Genomic DNA, 19428 nt, shown 5'->3' on the forward strand with positions numbered 1-19428 from the left:
GAGAATTCCCCCCCCCCCATCATGACAATGCACCTGCTCATTCTTGGAAGGTACAAGAATTTTGTTGGGAAACCACACCACACCCAGCCCGCAGCCCTGATCTTGCACCTGTTCCTTTGCAAAAACTCAGCCCCATGACTGCATTATGAAAGGTAACCTAGAGGGGAAAAGTCAGTAGGTGCTCCTCAAGGGTAAGGACAACCTCCAGTGCAGAGGTGGCTCAACTGTGGCCACATACTAAGTCGGACGGTTCATCCATCAAAGTCAGGATTGTCTACTCAGACAGTCAGTGGCTCTCTGGGGTCGCTGGCCTTTCACATCACTTCCCACCTGGTCATTTTAATCGGATAGGCTGGGAACAGAACCTGTGACTAGGGGTGGCCCTTTGGCATCTGAAGTGGCCATTCACGCCATGGCGCTGGCTGCTTCAGGTGCGAACGGCCGCTTCGGACCCTGAAGCACCCAACCCTACTTGTGACCTTCTACGTGCCGAAGAGATACTATGACACTGAGCCACCCCCTCCCACTTGCAGTGGTTTTGGTTTGTGTTTGGGGTTAGAGTCCACCACCGGTAATGTATGCACATTTGCTCTCCCTTTTGGACTCATGTCCCCGGGAGGGTTTTCCCCCTCCGTAACCCCTCTGTGAGAGACCTCCAACAACCCCATAAGACCACAAGCCTGTTCCTTTATATTACGACAGACAAAACCCATGCAGGATAGTAGGTAAGATTAGATTCATTTTTTGTAAAGTACTAGCTTCAAGCATAATTCAGAAATCAATTTTATGAAGACCCCGAGATACATGATCACACTAACTGCATGTGCTTTAAATTTCACTTACTCATTTATATGATTTAAAACCAATCTAATTGGTTGTTAGAAAAGAACAAGGCATCTGAATCATTTACATATAAATGGTTTTTCACTCTGGCTCAAACTATGATTAAATGCCAACCTGAGCAAACTTACTTGACATTCGATAGTACAGAATACAAATTCATCCACCAGGTCAAATGCAAACTCTTAAATCCTAGGAAAGACAGTGGTACATCAGGGGATAGTGGGGTTTTTTATCATCCTAACTTTATCATCACCATTTTATGTTTGGAGTGCTCATTTTTATCATGTTTGGCTCCAGAAACAGCTTATAAATAGGGTCGAAATAAAAGATTTCTAGAAACAGATGTAGGGTGGTGGTGGTGGTGTCATTTCTACAGAAAACATTTTGGACCTTGAAGGATAGCTAAATAAAGGGCAGTTCCGCACATTGAAAAAAATAGCGTTACGCCAGCAAAATGGCGCAACACTAAAAAATAATAGGCATCCGGCAATTCCTCACTTTCTGACTCTCTCGCTTTCCTCTGCCGCCTTCTCGAACTTCTTGAAATGCTTGAAATGGTGCCTGCTTGAAATGGTGGAAGACAACAACGTGCTTTACACGTGACTCTCCACCTGTCAATCAAGCCAGGCAGCCAATCCCCCTTCTCCATGTTTTAAAGTAGCGATCCCCAACCTGTGGGCTGCGGACCACATGTGGTCCTTCGACTAATTGGAGGTGGGCCCCGAAGGACGCCTTCTCCCCCCCCGGCCCTTTACTTCATCCCCCCTGGCCCTTTACAACACACTTCGGGTGTCATTGTCTCCCATCACTCCCAGATGGGACTATCTCGTTGCAGAGAAACAAGCTCAGGGTTCCTATTGACTTGTCATTGTCATGAGTTAAAATTTCCATGAAAATAAAATATTCCTTATGTTCATTGTTGTGGCGTGTCTGTATCTTATTTTGAAGGGACATTATCATAGCGATCAGAGAGCATTAGGGCAGTGGTTGAGAGTAGAGGAGTAAACTACCCCCCACCACCGGGCCTCAGTAAAAGGCATTGAGTGGTCCCTGGCGTTGAGTGGTCCCCGGCGATAAAAAGGTTGGGGACCACTGTTTTAAAGGGCCCGTAATGGGAGCTAATTTTTCTTTTTAAACTAAAACTTCTCCAATGAAATGCCTATGCATCTAAACATAGATGCATAGCACTTTTTTTATAATGCCACCCCTTATGGAATCATGAGCCTTGAATCTTTTAGAAATTAATCTCATTCCTGATTGTTTTTTTGGGGGGGGGGGGAACTTTAGAGAGGCATGCTTTGTGTTTTAACTGGGGGATTTTTTTTTGGCTTCGCCTATATGATTTAGTGCCTATTCGTTGCTCCAGGCAGTTTGCTTTATAATAAAAAAAAACATCCCTGCGAGAAAGGAGAGGGAGGCAGGTGCAAGGGTGGGAACTGGAGGCGGAGATAGCGCTTCTTTTAGCATTTGGCTTGCTAGTTGCTCTCCTGTAGCTCATGCTTTTTAGGTTGGGGAATCTACTTCATGTGATTCCCCAGCTAGCACTTTAAAATGGAGGATGTAGCTACCAGTTTGCTGCTTGGACGCTGGATGTTGGCGACATTCTGCAAAACACCAGAAATATGGTGTCTGCATAAGGCATTATATTTATCAGGTGCAGAATGGCCCAAAATGTTGTTCATGTTGCATTAAGAAAAACCCTGGTATTTACAACGCTTGAAGAGTAGGGCTGCCAACCTCCAGGTGGTGTCTGGAGATCTCCGAGACAGAGATAACTTCAGCACTTTGGGAAGTGGACTCTGTGGCATTTACCTTCCCTTTGAAAATCCTGCCTTCCACAGGCCTCACCTCAAAAACCTCCCGGTATTTCTCAACCCAGAAGTGGCAGCCCGGTCACAGAGCTGGTCCTGTTAAATTCAGAAGGCCGCCGGAGAATCCTCCTCTTTCTTACCTACCAGGAAGGAACAAGTTTAATCTCTGTTCCTTCTGACTTACAAACCATACACATCAGCAAAGTAAGGCAAGTGTGTGTAGTTAGGCCAAGGCACAGCATGAGTGGAAACGCCAAGAGGCATTTCCAGGATCCCCAGTGGATCGCTGCAATTCACTGAGAAAATACAATTTCTCCCTATAACAGGATAAACACATAAGCCATCATTTCTGCTGAATTCATTTTCAAAGACAAACAACCAGGCCCCGAATCATCAACCCCCTCCGGTGGAGAAAAGATACGAGGTTCACAGTGAACAAGGTTTTAAAGAGGGATGGAGGGAGAGAGGGAAGAAGGAAAAAAGAAAGCAAGAGAAGGAAGGAAGGAAGGAAGGAAGGAAGGAAGGAAGGAAGGAAGGGAGGGAGGGAGGGAGGGAGGGAGGGAGGGAGGAAGGAAGGAAGGAAGGAAGGAATAGTGTCCAGGATAGAGGAAGGAAGGAAGGAAGGAAGGAAGGAAGGAAGGAAGGAAAAGGAAGGAAGGAAGGAAAGCTTTAGTGAGGATTCTGGCCAAAGAAAGGGAAAGTATCCTTCTCTGGTTCTTGTGCTCTGTTCCAAAGGATGGTGTGCCATCCAATGGCCAGGCAATCTGCTTCTTCCCTGCAGCCTCCTTGGCAACCAAAACAAATGCTTCTACTTCAACAATGTTTGCAAAGCTGTTTTGTGGCTGGGCCCTGATCAACAAAAGGCAGCCATTGGAACTGGGAACACAGAGGAAGGCAGCGTAAAATTGATGTTTGCCTAGTCCCTTGAAAGCTTTCCACAGGACTGGGTGTGCACTAAGCCAATGCAGCCGGGGAGGAGAGGAGTGGAGGGGGTCTCTGCAAGGCTACAAAGTCCTACAGCCCACCTTCCAGAGCAGTCCTTTTCTCCAGGGGACCTGAACTCTGTAGCTGGATGTTGGACATAAGGCTCTGGGATGGGAAATATCTGGAGACTTTGGCTAAATGTCTTGAAGAGGTCGAACTTTTTACTACCCGAAGAAGTCACATCTTACATTCGGAGACCACCCCCTCCCCCTTCCACTTCCCTCTGAGGCTCAGAGGGTGCAGATCCTTGCTGGGTGAGAGCTGCCCCTTCCGGGGAGTTCCCTAACAGCTGCCTGCAGCCTTTCCAGGTCCTGGGGGAAGGGGAAGGCTGTACACAGAGTTCTTCAACCCCCACCCCCAATTTAGCACCTGTTGCATTCCTGAATGCCACAGGCTTGGCACCTAGTTGGAGTATAATGCTACGGAGTCCACCCTCCAAAGCAGGCATTTTCTCCAGGGGAATCAGGTTGTAGCCTTTGGGGGTGGAGCTAGGAATGGGCAGGATCTGGGGCAGGATCTGAGCAGAATATAGTGCCATGGTGTCCACCTTTCAAAGCAGCCATTTTCTCCAGGGGAGATGAGCTATCATTCCAGGGGATTTCCAGGTTCTACCCGGTGACTGGAATACCTAGGAGGCAACCCTATACTCTGCTGTTCCTCATTAATCTACACAAAACTGGAAGTATAGCCAGTATAGTCTGAGTTACTGAGCTGAGGAATAAGGGAACAACAATGCTAAAAACAGTCTCAGTTCTCACAAAATCTCCCAGCCAATGGCTTTAGGGATTCCTGCAGCACCCCAATTCCCTGCCTGCTCAGGTCTAGGGAGCTGATTCAAGAGACAGACACCAAGTCTTCTTTCAGAGACGCACCACGAATCTCCCAAAGAAGTGATGCCTGCAGGATCTCTTGCCAGCCAGGTGATAAAACCTAAGATGGATCCCTCTGCAAAAATCAGGGGGAAAGACCACAGATACCACTTGTGTTTTGAAGGCAGAGCTCTCTCTCGGGGTACGCCACCCTCGCCAAGATGACAGTGAATGTCAGGGCGATGACAGTAGACCCAGCACTACGCAATTAGCACCTCAAAACGCGGGCCCAATCCATCACCAGCGTATCGCTTCTGAAGGGATGAACCTTTGACGGGGAGACGGAAGCACATCCATGTTTGTGTTCTGCTCAGCTAAGAGAGATTACATGAGGGGAGAGAGTTCAGACTCAGCTGCCTGCCAGCACAGAGTGCGAAACACAACAAAAGCTAGCGTTGACAAGTGCAAGAATATTAAGAAGACTCAGCCCTCCATTTCTATCGAGCACTACTACGACAGCTTCTTAAATGGGTTCTGCCCCCAGGTGTGAGCACCCTGCATTCGCTTTAATCTGATGACCGCACCTGTGCCCATTTTTGCTGCATTCCCCCCATACAAATCGCTGAGGCACAGCGGAATATATGCACAATGATCATGCCTCACGGGAAAATCCATCCAGATCCCACTGCACAATCAAATCAAGATTCCTTTTTGCTCAACAACTGAACCCGTGCACGCTAGTTATCTGTAAGTGTTTAAAGAGGGAACCAAAAGCCTATTTAGAAAGCAATTCTGAAATGAAATTTAGAATTTCAACCAGCTATACCAGAAGAGGGGGAAACACAGCATGGAGGTCTTGGAGGAGTCATGGAAGCCCAGTTCACAAGTCGCAGGGAATGCATGCACACTCTGTGTGCAGGATGCGCTTTGTTTTTCTTTATATAGGAGCAACGCTCATGTTACATGCGATGTACATATGACTGAACGTGTGGTTTAGTCCCTGCATTTATCTAGTCCTGGGTTTAATTACTGTGGTGTAGTGGTTAAGATGCCCTGCTCCTCCATATGCAGCCAGCTGGGTGATTTTGAGCTCAGCACAGCCCTGATAGAGCTGGTCTCATGGAGCCGTCTTCTTAAAACCTCTCTCAGCTTCTGCCACCTCACAGGGTGTCTGTTGTGGGGAGAGGAAGGGAAGGCCATTGTCAGCTGCTTTGAGATTCCTTCAGGTAGACAAAAGCGGCATTTAAGAACCAACTTTTCTTCTTCTTCTTCTTCTTCTTCTTCTTCTTCTTCTTCTTCTTCTTCTTCTTCTTCTTCTTCTTCTTCTTCTTCTTTAGTTATATCAGGGCTCTCCCGGCTTCACCTCCCTCACAGGGTGTCTCTTGGTCTCTTGTGGGGAGAGGAAGGGAAGATTGTAAGCCGCGCTGAGACTCCTTCGGGGAGAGAAATGTGGCATCTAAGAGCCAACTCTTCTTCTTCTTCTTCTTCAGTCATATCAGGGCTCTCTCAGCCTCTCCTCCCTCACAAGGGGTCTGTTGTGAATGTAAACTGATTTGAGACTCCTTTGGGCAGTGAAAAGCAGGGCATACAAACCAACTCCTCTTCTTCTAATGAGAACAGATGCGTGTCCACCGTGACACATGAACAAGTCTACTACGGAATGCAAGATTTACCTTATCCCTAACCTACCTTCAGCCGCAGCCGAGGACAGAAATTATTTCCAAAGTGCCTTCGGAGCTGTTTATGCACAGACATAGACACACGCAAACTATACGCACACCCCTCTCAACGGTGTTAATAAACGCTCAGACTACTCCTTGGAGTACAATTAAGACGCAGTTATCAATTTGTGTACTGAGAATTTGATCCAGTTTTACTCAAAGAAATGGGGGGGGGGGCATGGCACACTGCTAAATGGCCTCCGAATCCCTTAAATATATAATAACCTAAACACGGGAATGGCTGGGTGGTTACCTTTCCATTTCTGAAATGGCTCAGAGGCTGGGAATAAAAAGAAATTGGATGGCTTTCAAAAGCACAGATTATGTTTTTCAATTTTCAAGGATTCATGCTTTCGAGGCACACTCCATAGCGATGCTTAAAAATGACGGCGTTATCCTGTTGTACTCGAGAGCGCGGCATACCACAACACGACACCGGCACATGGATGAGCGAGGAGGAGGCGGGGAGGCGGGCGTTCGACTCCGCTGGGCCTCAGATGCGCGATTAAGACAAGAGAGTTGCTTCCATGCTTCCTGGTTGTTACCATATTTTAAATCTTGTTTTCAGAGCTCTGGGCAGGGTTTCCCCCCCTCAGAGGCATAGCTCTGTTTGTTTTCTCACAGGACGCAGATGCTTGAGGTACCACAGGGTTGGCCTCTGCCATTTCTCTCCACTAGACCTCAAGAGGCTTTTCCGCCTTTTAGTGAATCAGTAGAGGAAACTCCTCACTCCTCCACGTGCAGCCAGCTGGGTGACCTTGGGCCAGTCACCCTCAGCTACCTCACAGGGTGCCTGTTGTGGAGACAGAAAGGCAAGGCAATTGTAACTTACAATTTGTAAGCCCCTGTGGGACACAGGAGGCCTGCTGGGTGACCTTGGGCCAGTCCCAGGTACGATGGCAAATCGGAGGGTGGGGGATGTGGAACTTCTCCACAGGTGTGCCGAACTTAGACGAAACCCACCGAGGCTCGTGAGTGGAGGCCTTAAGAGTATTTGATGGGGGCAGAGATCAGAGTCGGTTGGCAAGAACAGCTTTACCTCAGTGGGCGAAGAGACCTAATTAAATCCGGTGCACAGGCCAAGGAAAGCGGCTGGTTTGCAGAACACACAAGGCCTAATTGGGCAAGGCTGCAGCCGACTGTTATGGTATGTCTGGACTTTTAAATTACTTCTCCTGTTATTGTTGGACAGTTTCAAGGCCCAGCGAGGGCTCCGGTTTATGAACTCGGTAGGATCCAAGGCTGCTTTCCCCTATCCTTTTGCCCAATGATTTGGCCAGGCAGGGTTTTCACCATGTTGGAATTTGTCACGTCGACCCTGAATGATTCTGTCCGTGTTTTCCAGCCGGGCAAGACGGTGGGGGTTCTCAAATTGTTTGGCTGCAGGCTGTGAACCCGGGAGAGTCTTTCTGTTCCTCCCATTTATGTTTAAGTTTGGTACCGTACACCTGCCTAGATTCTTGGCAGGGCACAGGTAATAGAAACTTTGTTTGTCCTTCTGCGGCACAACATGAGCTATTATCTGTGGAGGACGATGCGTGCCTTCCCGTCTCACCTACGCAAGCAAGGATTTGGATGCAAGGAAAAACAGGCCCTGGTGGGGCTCTGGGGGAACCCTGAAGGATGGCTTGCCTGCTCCTTTTGTCCCAGTGGCTCTTAAGTCAATACAAGTATGTGGGCGTCATGTCCACACCCCCGTGGAATAGGGGTCCCATTGGCCCCTCCAGCAGGAAACCTCCACCCAACTGCAGCCTTTGCCTCACCTGACATTCAGTTGATCAGTGCGCAGAAAATGGGGCCAAAGGGAGGGGGGGGGAAATCACTCCCAGGAGGAAAATAATAGAGAAAAATAAGTCCTACTCTTACGATAGAGTTTCTGACAATGGCTAGAGCTGTCCTAGGAAATGCCAGGGACTCTATGGTTAGACTTCTGGTAAGTAGATTAGGGTCTCTTTTTCATTTTTCTTTTGACTCCTGGGTCTCTGCCTCCACCCCATGGGCACCCTCCGCCTGGTTACCTGGCACTACGACCAGCGGTGGCCAGACTGTGGCTCTCCAGAGGTCCATGGACTACAATAACCATGAGCTCCTGCCAGAAGAAAGAACTGGGAAAGGTATAGCACAGGGGTGGCCAGACTGTGGCTCTCCAGATGTCCATGGACTACAGTTACCATGAGCCCAGGTGAAGGCTTTCTCAGCCAGGGTTTCATGAAACCCTGGGGCTTCTTAACGTCCCTGGGAGGAAACCCTGAATATATATTTGTGTTAAACATTGATTGGGTGTATGATCATATTTGGTCATCTCAACCCTCCCCCTAACCAAATCATCAATGATGGGCCCAAAGGTGGTGAGAAGGGGAGGGGCCCCAGGTGGGCGTGTCCACAGGTGGGCGTGTCCACAGCTCTGCTTCTCAGCCGTATTCTGCAATTCTGGGTTTTTCCAAAGCCTGAATAACGTTTCAGGGGCTTCTCAACAGTAGGACAAAGTGGAGAAAGGCTGGTTTGGAGGGGGTGGGGCACATTAGTGCACCCTTTGGTCATCGGTGGGGGTGTTAATCAGGATATCGGGCGCTCTAATTAGGAGAGTCAGACTTCTGATGTTATTTCCTGGCCTCAACCACCGGCCTGATGAGATCACAGTCTGACGAAGGGTGCTCGCACTAGAAAGTTCACGCCCTGAATAAACCTTTACTGGTCTTCAAGGTGCCTGACTGGACTCTGATTTTATTGTGCTCCTTCAGACCCACACGGCCGCCCACTTGAATCTAGGCCTGATGAGGGCCGGGGACCCTGAGCAAGTTATGCTCGCTGGAGCTTAGACGTCTTGGGGGGGACATAATGGAGGACGTAATGTGCAGTTGCATTCCGGGCCAGTTGAAGTCTGGATCAGCCTTGTTGATGTTTATGCCCTGCCTGGTTACATGTTTAGGCACTGCTTATTTGTGTTGCTCCGATCCTTTTCCCATTTATTCATGTTCCATTGATTCATTATCATGGATCACACAGTCAGTTGTGCAAAGGCGCCTTCCCATAGACCAGGAGTAGTCAAACTGCGCCCCTCCAGATGCCCATGGACTACAATTCCCATGAGCCCCTGCCAGCATCTGCTGGCAGGGGCTCGTGGGAATTGTAGTCCATGGGCATCTGGAGGGGCGCAGTTTGACTACCCCTGCCATAGACCATCTGATTCTTACCACTAACATCTTGGAGCCCGTTGGCCTTACCCACTGGGAGGCTAGAAATCCGTAGTAGCAAAAGCCTCTTACTTAAGGAGACCCAATTAACAGCCAGCCGTGGTCTTTGAGGAATGGTGCCTTAATTAAACTGGATTGTCCAGCAAGAGTTTGAGCAACCACTCTAAAACAATGGCTTCTCTTCTCTCCAAACCGGCCTCTTGGGGAAGCTCATGGCCTGCTGGAAGGAACACGCTGCACTGCCATCCCAAGAAGCGGTTTGCCATCAGGCTCTACTCAGGGTCAACTCACGGTTTGCACGCTGCAGCTGCACCCTCCTCTATGTCAGTGGCTCCGCCATGTGCACCAAGATTAAGCTGCAGCCTGTTTAGAAACACTCTTTGGAATCTCAGACTGTGCAAAGCCTTCGCCTGGAGTCTTAAAGTTTTTCTCTCTTTTAGAAGAGTGGGAGGAGTTACTTGCGCCCCAGCCTGACCCAACTCTTCCTTAGAAATGCAAATGAAGCAGTGAAGTGGTCAGTTAACACCTTCTCTGAAAAAGGGAACACTTTAGCTGGGATCTGGAAGGCTTAAGGTGCTCTGACAGATTTTATTTTCCTGGGCTCCAAGATCACTGCAGATGGGGACTGCAGCAAAGAAATTAAAAGATGCTTGCTCCCGGGGAGGAAAGCTATGGCAAATCTAGGCAGCATCCTCAAAAGCAGAGACATCACCCTGCCAACAAAAGTACGTTTAGTCAAGGCTATGGTATTCCCAGTTGCAATGTATGGCTGCGAAAGTTGGACCATAAGGAAGGCCGAGCGTCAAAGAATTGAGGCTTTTGAACTCTGGTGCTGGAGAAGACTCTTGCGAGTCCCTTGGACTGCAAGGCGAACAAACCGGTCAGTCCTAGAGGAGATCAGCCCGGATTGCTCCTTAGAAGGCCAGATCCTGAAGATGAAACTCAAATACTTTGGCCACCTCATGAGAAGGAAGGACTCCCTGGAGAAGAGCCTAATGCTGGGAGTGATTGAGGGCAAAAGAAGAAGGGGACGACAGAGAATGAGGTGGCTGGACGGAGTCACTGAAGCAGTCGTTGCGGGCTTAAATGGACTCTGGGGAACTGTCCATGAGGTTGCGATGGGTCGGACACGACTTCACAACCAATAACAACAACAACAAAAGGTGCTCGCAAGTAACCTTCAGGTCAGGAATAATTTCTTTGACCCTCAGGGGGTCGGCCAGGTGAGAAAATAAAAATCCTTGGGAAATAGAAGTCTTTTTGAAGTGAAAATATCTTATGGGGCAGCCATAGGGAAAATCTTTAAGATATGCAACAAAGAAATGCAAGGGAAATCCATTAGGGAAGCAATTGTCAGCTGGCAAAATTTAAAAGACATGGAGATTGGAGTTGCAGCAACCATCCATCCTGGTAGCATAAAATCAGTATTCTAGCGGACCACCCTGCCTTGGTCCCCCTAGTTCATTTCCACCTGAGAAATAACGTCTCTCGTGCAGCCTGAGATTCAAATTTTAATACGTGTGCATTTTAAATTTGTAGAATTTAAAAATGTCTGTACGCTGTGAAGCAGCCTGGACTCTTTTGGGGAAAGGGGGGGGGGTAGAAATATTAAATTAAAAGAAAAGATCAGCAGGAGAAGGAGCGTCAGAACTTTTTAAAAAAAGGCTGAACTGCATTACCCAGATGCCCCAAGTAATTCTGAATCCTGTGCTGAATTTCAGACGCTATTGTTTGAGAAGAAAAGATTAGAGTTGGGAGAGCTGCCGGACCGAGCAGCAATAAGAAGGCCTTCAGAATCAGGAAACCTCACAGAAAAGAAATCCCGGCTGATTGACTGAGCTCTCCAGATATTATTAAAGGGGTCAGCGGAGGTGGGAGTTAGCTTCAGTTAAAGGAGATTGCAGGTTCAAGTTTCCATTAATAAATGTAGGCTGAGATCAGAAGAGCGTTTTTTTCTCGCCACTATAAAAGTACAATTCTGGAACAGCCTTCCTAGAAGGAAGAAGGCAGAAAAGTAAAACCTTTCCAGCATTAAAACCTAATCTGATGAATCTCAGAAGGGCATTTCATGAAGCGGTTTACGGCTGGGCACCAATCATGGCCTTACTGGAGTGGGGAAGGGTTTTCTTCTGGGATTTTATTATTTTTTGATGATGCCTTCTTCTGAAATAAAAGAGATGCAGATTGGATGGCAGGCAGGTGTGGCTTCCCAAAGAGGATTAGGAGGGTGTTTTCTTGGGGCGGCCAAGTGGGACAACTGCGCTGTCCTTCCCAAGGGTATGAAGGAGTGTCGTTTGAGGGCCTGAGGGTGGACGGCCCTTACATTCCTCTAAAGTAGCCTTCCACAACTTTTTTTTTGTTGAGAAACCCCCGAAACTTTCCTCAGGCTTTGAGGAGCCCCAGAAATGGTGCGATTCTGCCGAATTTGCCCTGTAACATGCGCTTCTACTGACTGTGGGTTTCGTATCTTAAGATGATGGTGATGAAGGAAGAAGAGCTGGATTATTGTAACCTGCTTTTCACTACCCAAAGGAGTTCCCAAGAGGCTTACAGCCGCCTACCCTCCCTCTCCTCGCAACAGACCCGCTGACCTTTTCCACTACGGGAATCTGGCCCAACGCAGCACTCATCCAGTCGTGGGGCTAATTTCCGGGGCGGTCCCAGGCCCTTATTAGTCCTGTGGCAAGGAAACATCTGCTCCCGGTGTAGAAAAGGCCCTGGAGTTGGCAACCCAACCATCTGAGGTCACAGTCGCCCTCGAGAACAGGAAAAGCATCCTGCTGGAATGCATCAGTGGTCCATTTAGCCCGGCACCCACCCAGGTACCCTTGAGGAGAGGCTGCGGCCACCCCCCGAAGTCTCTTCCTGGAGCGGCATTCGGAGGTTTCCAAAGCTCTCCTGTCCTTTCAGTCACTGGGACTGTGTCGCTACTCTGCCGTGAGCTGGTTTTGCCAAGAGGCCACGCTGTGCCGGCAGCACCACGGGGGCCGGTTGGCCAAGATTCGGGTCACGTCGCTCCCTTGTTCCCAAGCTGCTCTGCACTTCACACAACAACAACACTAAAAAGGCCCCGGCCACTCTCCTCTAGGAAGAATGAAAAAACGCCCAAGTCCCTTTCTTATCTGCAAAGCGCACAGTGGCTTTCCCCGATGCTTCGGCACACTCTGTTTGAATAGATAATTGCAGCTTAGTTCAGATGCCCCGAGCGGCAGCCGACAGGGCCGATATTGTGGGTATTTTGCAGTCATTTGTTTAATTAGCTGCAGCTCCTTGGGGAGAAGTTTGTGAAATGGCACACTCCCAGTGTCTGACGCACAGTCTTTTGTGCTTTTATATGACAGAGGCCCAGGATATTTTTTTTTAAAGCTTTCAGAAAGGCAAACGCAACCCCGGCTCCTATTTAATTATCAGCTAATTCTTTTATTAATCCATCGGAGAACAAAAGATAACCCACCCAACAAGCCACTGGCCAATGGAGGGCACTCCCCAGAGGTTTGTTCTTGTGGCTGAGCTCCTTGGGCCCCAGGACCAAGGCCAAGGGGGCACTTGGGAGGGACTCCCCTGTCACATTCACAAGAGACAGATCTGCCATGGGAGACCCCACGGAACTGAAGTTGTCCTGCAGAAAATGGCTGTGATGGAGTGTGAGCTTTATGGCATTTACTGCACTGAGGTCCCTTTCTTCCTGAACTCTCCGAGAATTCCCCCATCCTGGGAATTATCGCCTTGTACAGGAGATGGGGAAGACCGAGGTTGAGAACTCTGAGCAGTGCTTATGGCAGGGATTCTCAACCAGGGCTCCCTAGGGGCCAGGGACCCTGCAAAAGCACGCTAGGACAGCCTTTTTCAACCTTTTGATCACGAAGGAGCGGCTGAAATAAAATTGTCAAGCTTTGAGGACCCCCAGAGGTGATGTCACCTGGTCACACCTCCCTGTCCCCAGAAATTTCATAACCGACTGCACCTTTCACCCGCCTTCCACTTCCTCCTCCTGCCTTTACTACCACGGTGGTTCTACCTCATGCAGGTTGGGAACAAGGGCAGGAGCTAAGAAGACCGCAGGGACCCCTCCACTGCCCTCCCTGTATACCATGCCACAACTGACTCCCCACACCTTTGATTTTTACACCCACAGCCTAGCTTGTGGCCAGTCCATTAAGGGATCGTGTCCACAGCTGTGCCATGGGAGCGCCAAGAGTTGGACATGACTGAATGGTGACAACAACCACCTCCATTAAGGCAGGAAGGGAAGGGCCACGGACGTCCTCTGGAAATCCCATGGACCGCCAGGGTCCACGAACCCCTGGCTGGGAATTCCTGCCTTAGGGGCTTCTCAGCCTTTCCCCTATGCCTTAACCCAGGGGTAGTCAAACTGCGGCCCTCCAAATGTCCATGGACTACAATTCCCAGGAGCCCCTGCCAGCATTTGCTGGCAGGGGCTCCTGGGAATTGTAGTCCATGGACATCTGGAGGGCCGCAGTTTGACTACCCCTGCCTTAACCTAATGGGCTCAGCCACAAGCTGTCCCCAGCATTGCTGTGAATAAAGGTGCTTCCACTGACCTGGGGGTGGTGTTCTTGCATGGGAAAGGGCTGGACGCCCACCCCTGCTTCAAACCACCTCCTTTCTCTCTTCCTCAGGTGTTACTGACATCACTTCCGGCCCAGTTCTGGGGCTCCTCAAAGCTTGAAAAATATTTCAGAGGGAATTGTAGTCCATGGATATCTGGAGTGCCGCAGTTTGAGTGCCCCTGTTCTACACAATCATGCCACTTCTGGGGTTTCTCAAAGCCTGAAGAAGGTTTCAGGGGTTTCTCAGTGGTAAAAACATTGAGAGAGGCTAACCTACAGCCTAGTTTTTAAAACTGGAGATGCCAGGGATTGAACTTGGGACCTTCTGCATACCAAGCAGAGGCTCTGTCCTGAACCACATTCCCTCCCTCCCAGTATTGTGAAATGAAGGGTTATACAGTGGTCAGAGTGGGGATGAGAATCTGAAAGAACTGGGTTCAAAACTGCATTATGCTATGAGGCTTGTTGGGTGGGCCAAGTGTCCTCTCTCTCCTCCTCACCTACCTCAAAGGGTGGCTGTGAAGGTAAAATGTGAAGGGACACCATGGGCTCAGTGAAGGAATGGAGATGTACTAGATCAGCGTTTCCCAACCGGGGTTATGCCAGAGTCCCGGAGGGGTTACCCATTTGGGGGAGACTTAATTTTGAAAAATTTGCCTGGGGTTTTCTCCTTATCTGGGCAGGTCAACCCACCCCCTCCCCAAAAGGCCAATGATGGGCCTGGAGCGGGGGGGGGGGGTTGAAGGGGAGGGGCCCTGGCCATACAAACCTTTGCTGTCTCAGGCTCAAGAGTTTGACCTGTTGGGGCATCTGGAGTCCAGCGTGGTGGGTCCTTTCGGGATTGGCTGGGTGGTTGGTTGGGGTCTTTGGGTAGGCGGGTGGGAGGGGGGCTACCTTGGCTTCAGGACAAAACTCCAGGCCGTGGTGGCAGGTGTGAGCAAGGCCCATGTTTTAACAATCCTGTCCACAAATGTGTAAAGGAATACAAAAGAGAAAAGGGACATGTTCCTTTGAGGGGGGAGGCCTCCTGACATCACTTCCGGGGTTATCTGACTCCCAATGAATATTTCAGGAGTTTTTCAGTGGTAAAAAGGTTGAAAAAGGCTGTACTGGATAGAAGCGAATATAGCAGAAAAATTACTAAGAGCGGCTTTCCCGTCACATCTTGTTTAGCTCAGAAAGAGTCCAGAATTAAACATACACAAGACAATGACTAAGATATCACATTAGAAGCAACCAGGCCCTGTTTGATTTCATTATGATTCCTGCCAGAAAGATAGAAAGTGGGACGCAGACCAACTGTGCTTCTCGGAATCCCGTGGCGTTCAGCGCCCGGCGCTGGGGAAATCTATTCCATTTCATCTCCCCGATTTCACGGGGATAAGGCTGCAGCGCTAGACCGTTCCTGCTCACATTATTGCATTACAAATTTTACTCCCGCCCTGATTGGACAAGACAGAGTTAATTGCCACCTGCATTCCAAGCACGCAGTACATGCATTAAATGTTCTCTGCGCACCGGCACATCAATTAAGAGAGTAATATAAGAAAACAGCTGAATCAGCATAATGCAGACAAGCACAGCACATGCTGAACCCATCTGCCTTCTGAACCACTTTTTCTTTTATCTGTGCATTTGTCCCGGGCCAGACCTCCCGCCCCAAGGAGACAGAGGCCTCCAGATCGAACCAAGGGAACCATGCAGGGAGGGCCACAGCAGCCGCTCCACAACAACGCCATGCAGGCCAGTGCAAGGCATCTTTGGAAAGGCAAGAAAGGAAGTGGGGCTGCAGTGACTTCCTCACGCCAGCAGGGGTCAGAGAAGAAGCTTTATAAGGCTTCCCGTGGGGAGGGGCAGGGGAAAACGGGATTCCAGGCAGGCAGCTACCCATTGGGCCAAGGACCTGCCACTCCCATGGGCCCATTAGCATGTGTAGAGGGAGGGGGTGAGGACAGAGTTTTCACACACCCTGGAAGAACCAGGGAAGAGTGACCTTGGTCCAGCTGAGTGACTTTGGTCCAGTCAGTGCTCTCTCAGAGCTCTCTTGGCCTCCTCTACCTCATAGGCTGCCTGTTGTGGGGAGAGTCCAGCATGCTGCTGGCAGGGGCTCAAGGGAATTGTAGTCTATGGACATCTGGAGAATCACAGTTTGGCCACCCCTGCCTTAAGTCCTACAGACATTACAAAATAGGATTCTCCATGCAACGAGCTATACACAGCAGTATAACTGATTGCTTAAGATGGTAGTTTCAGGACAGTAGCTGTGCTGGTCCACAGTACAAGGGGTGGATTGGAGTCTAGTAGCATGTTAGGGACCAACAAGACTTTCAGAGTATCTGACAAGGGAAGCTCTGATTCTTGAAAGCTCATGCACTGGGCATTTTGGGCAACTGGACTAGAATCTAGATCTACTTAAGGCATCCTTTCTCAACTTTTGCACTGTTGGGGAACCCCTGAAACCTTCTTCAGGCTTCGAGAAACCCCAGAATGCGCGATGCGCGGCCCGGCCCCGATTCCCTCTGCCCGCCCTCCCGCAGTAAGAAGCTTCCCGGGCTGCAAGCTTGCGGCCTGGGAAGTTTTTTACTGCGGGGGGGGGGGGCGGGGAGAGGGAGCCGCGGCCTGGCGCCATGACCCGCAGGTTGGGGACCACTGCTCTAGAGTAGCCTTTTTCAACCTTTTGACCATGGAGAAGCCCCTGAATATTATTCGGGCTTTGAGGAATCCTGGGTTCAGGAGGGGGATGACAATCTGGCCAAATTCATGATGGATTTAAGGTTATGAATGTGTTGTGTCCATGTCTACCCTATGCCATAACACTTGGCTGATAGCCTTCCCTTCCCCTGGTACCACCCCTTAGGCATCCAATAATTTCCCAACCCTTTGTCCCGCCATTCTGTGTGTTGTCATCTATCAGTGGGAATCATAGAATCATAGAGTTGGAAGGGGCCACACAGGCCATCTAGTCCAACCCCCTGCTCAACGCAGGATCAGCCCTAAGCATCCTAAAGCATCCAAGAAAAGATTTACCTTCCCAGGGCCATTCTTACTGCCTGGAACTATAATCTAATACTTGGCATACCCAAGTCTACTCATCCTTCCGGTTTGTACAGAAATTTGGTAGGAATTCTTGCTGATTTATTGACCCAAAGAAATTTCTTTCGCCACTTATCATGTCCAATCTTGCAATTCTAATTTCTAATGGTAAACTAATTTGTAATGGTAATGGTATATAAATACCAAGATCAACATTTGGAGAAATCCATTAATTGTGCCCAGGACTCCCTCACGTACTGTCTACCGACATATCACAGAATCACAGAATCCTAGAGTTGGAAGGGGCCACACAGGCCATCTAGTCCAACCCCCTGCTTAACGCAGGATCAGCCCTAACCATCCTAAAGCATCCAAGAAAAGTGTGCATCCAACCTTTGCTGGAAGACTGCCCGTGAGGGGGAGCTCACCACCTCCTTAGGCAGCCTATTCCATTGCTGAACTACTCTGACTGTGAAAAACGTTTTCCTGATATCTAGCCTATATCGTTGTACTTGAAGTTTAAATCCATTACTGCGTGTCTTCTCCTCTGCAGCCAACAGAAACAGCATCCTGCCCTCCTCCAAGTGACAACCTTTCAAATACTTAAAGAGGGCTATCATGTCCCCTCTCAACCTCCTTTTCTCCAGGCTGAACATTCCCAAGTCCCTCAACCTATCTTCATAGGGCTTGGTCCCTTGGCCCCAGATCATCTTCGTCGCTCTCCTCTGTACCCTTTCAATTTTATCGACGTCCTTCTTGAAGTGAGGCCTCCAGAACTGCACACAGAACTCCAGGTGTGGTCTGACCAGTGCTGTATACATGTTAATGGAAAGCTAATGGACTGTGACTGTTTTTATTGCTTTGCATTGTTTGCTTGTTTGAGTAGCCTTATTGCCAATTTTCTCTTGGGAGGATGGAAATGTGGGAGAGGGGAACTTGGGCATTATTGGTGAGGCTGGCCTCGAGTCTGCCTTGTGTGAATAATAATAATAATTATTATTATTATTATTAATTATATTTCTATACCGCCCTCCCCGGAGGCTCAGGGCGGTTTACATCAAACATATAAATAATACATGGAACTTCTGGGAACTGCACGTGATTGGTCTAGCAGGAGAAGCTTTCCTCACCCAGTCCAGGTTTTGGGGAGAACATTACAAGCAAGCCAAGGCGAAAAAGCAGCAGCATTCTGCTTGCAAGTTTCTCTTCCTCCACCCTTTTGATTTAGTGATTCAGCCGCTTGAGCCCCTGATTAATTAGATATCCCTTCGATTCATCTTCTGCCTTTGTAAGCCTCCAAGGAAATACTGGAGACCCAACTCCAGACATTTCACTGCAATCCTGATGAAGCTGGGAGCCTCATATTTCAGTCGCCGGGGCTTTTAGGAATGATAAAACCCGTCATAAAACCCCCGGAACCGGCATCTGCAGCCCTGCCTCCCGTTCCTGATTGACAATTAGGAGAAACCGCCGGGGTTATTCTCCCAAGAGTCTGTGCTGTTTTATATCTGGCAAGAACGACGGAATTGGCCTTCAGTTCGCTATAAAGGGGATTCTCAGTCCCACTCTGATAAATCAACACCACTTTTAAATGGAAAACAGCCAAGACCATCCTTCTCTGGTGCTAATACTGCCACTAATCACCCATTTCGTCCACCACGCTTACCAGGAGGCATCTGAAAACAGAGGCGGAGAAATGAATGCCTAATTATCAAAGGGACGGCGGCGTCAACCAAATTGATGACAGGAGCTTATCTCCTTATTTAAGCAGAGGTTTTAGCAGGAACCCACCTCCCATTTTCAGTCAAAGCAGCTACAATAGAATTCGATCCATTTTAAAAATAAATAAATAGATGAAATAACGGAAAGGCCATGACGTACAGTTCGAGGAGATGGATGCTTTTTTTTTAAATTGACAAACGGATTTATAATAATGTGATCGATCCTGTCTGATTTGGTGGCTGGCCCAGGGAAGCGTTTGTTGCCGGTTTTTAAATGTTTGTGTTGATTTAGATGGTTTTTATTGGTTCTGCATGTCTAAGTGGTTGATCAAAATGCAAAACGAGCCTTTTATAACCAACCAAATGGTTTATGATTTGTGGCCTATGGATAGACTTTACTTTTTTTTGCTGCCAAGTTGCAGCTGACTCATGGCTAAAAAACCACAGGGCTTTTTAGAGCCGTTTGCACAAGAGTCAATGAGAACCGGCGGGTATTTTCCTTTCGGTGACAAAACTGCATTATTTACTCTGTGGAAGAATACAAAGAGGGCAAGGAAAGCTTTCCCCCATGAATGACCCCCTCCATCTCCTCTATTGGTTTCCCCCCCCTTGCAGGGGGAGTCTAAATTAACTGTTTGACATGTCATTACCAGTGATCGCATCTGACAGAATGAAGTTCTAATCGCCTGCGTTTGCACACCGTCCATGCGCCAGGTGCAGCAATGATGGGCCACACAAATC

The 19428-nt window shown here is 48.8% G+C and overlaps 1 protein-coding gene across 16 annotated transcripts in view; it reads right to left on the minus strand.

Annotated features, from left to right (window-relative positions):
- ADGRL3 (adhesion G protein-coupled receptor L3) overlaps positions 1 to 19428 on the minus strand; it is an 808020-nt gene that overhangs the window by 220363 nt on the left and 568229 nt on the right. The gene's annotated exons all lie outside the window — the stretch shown is intronic.

Source organism: Paroedura picta, chromosome 7, assembly GCF_049243985.1.
Source record: "Paroedura picta isolate Pp20150507F chromosome 7, Ppicta_v3.0, whole genome shotgun sequence".
Taxonomy (NCBI): domain Eukaryota; kingdom Metazoa; phylum Chordata; class Lepidosauria; order Squamata; family Gekkonidae; genus Paroedura; species Paroedura picta.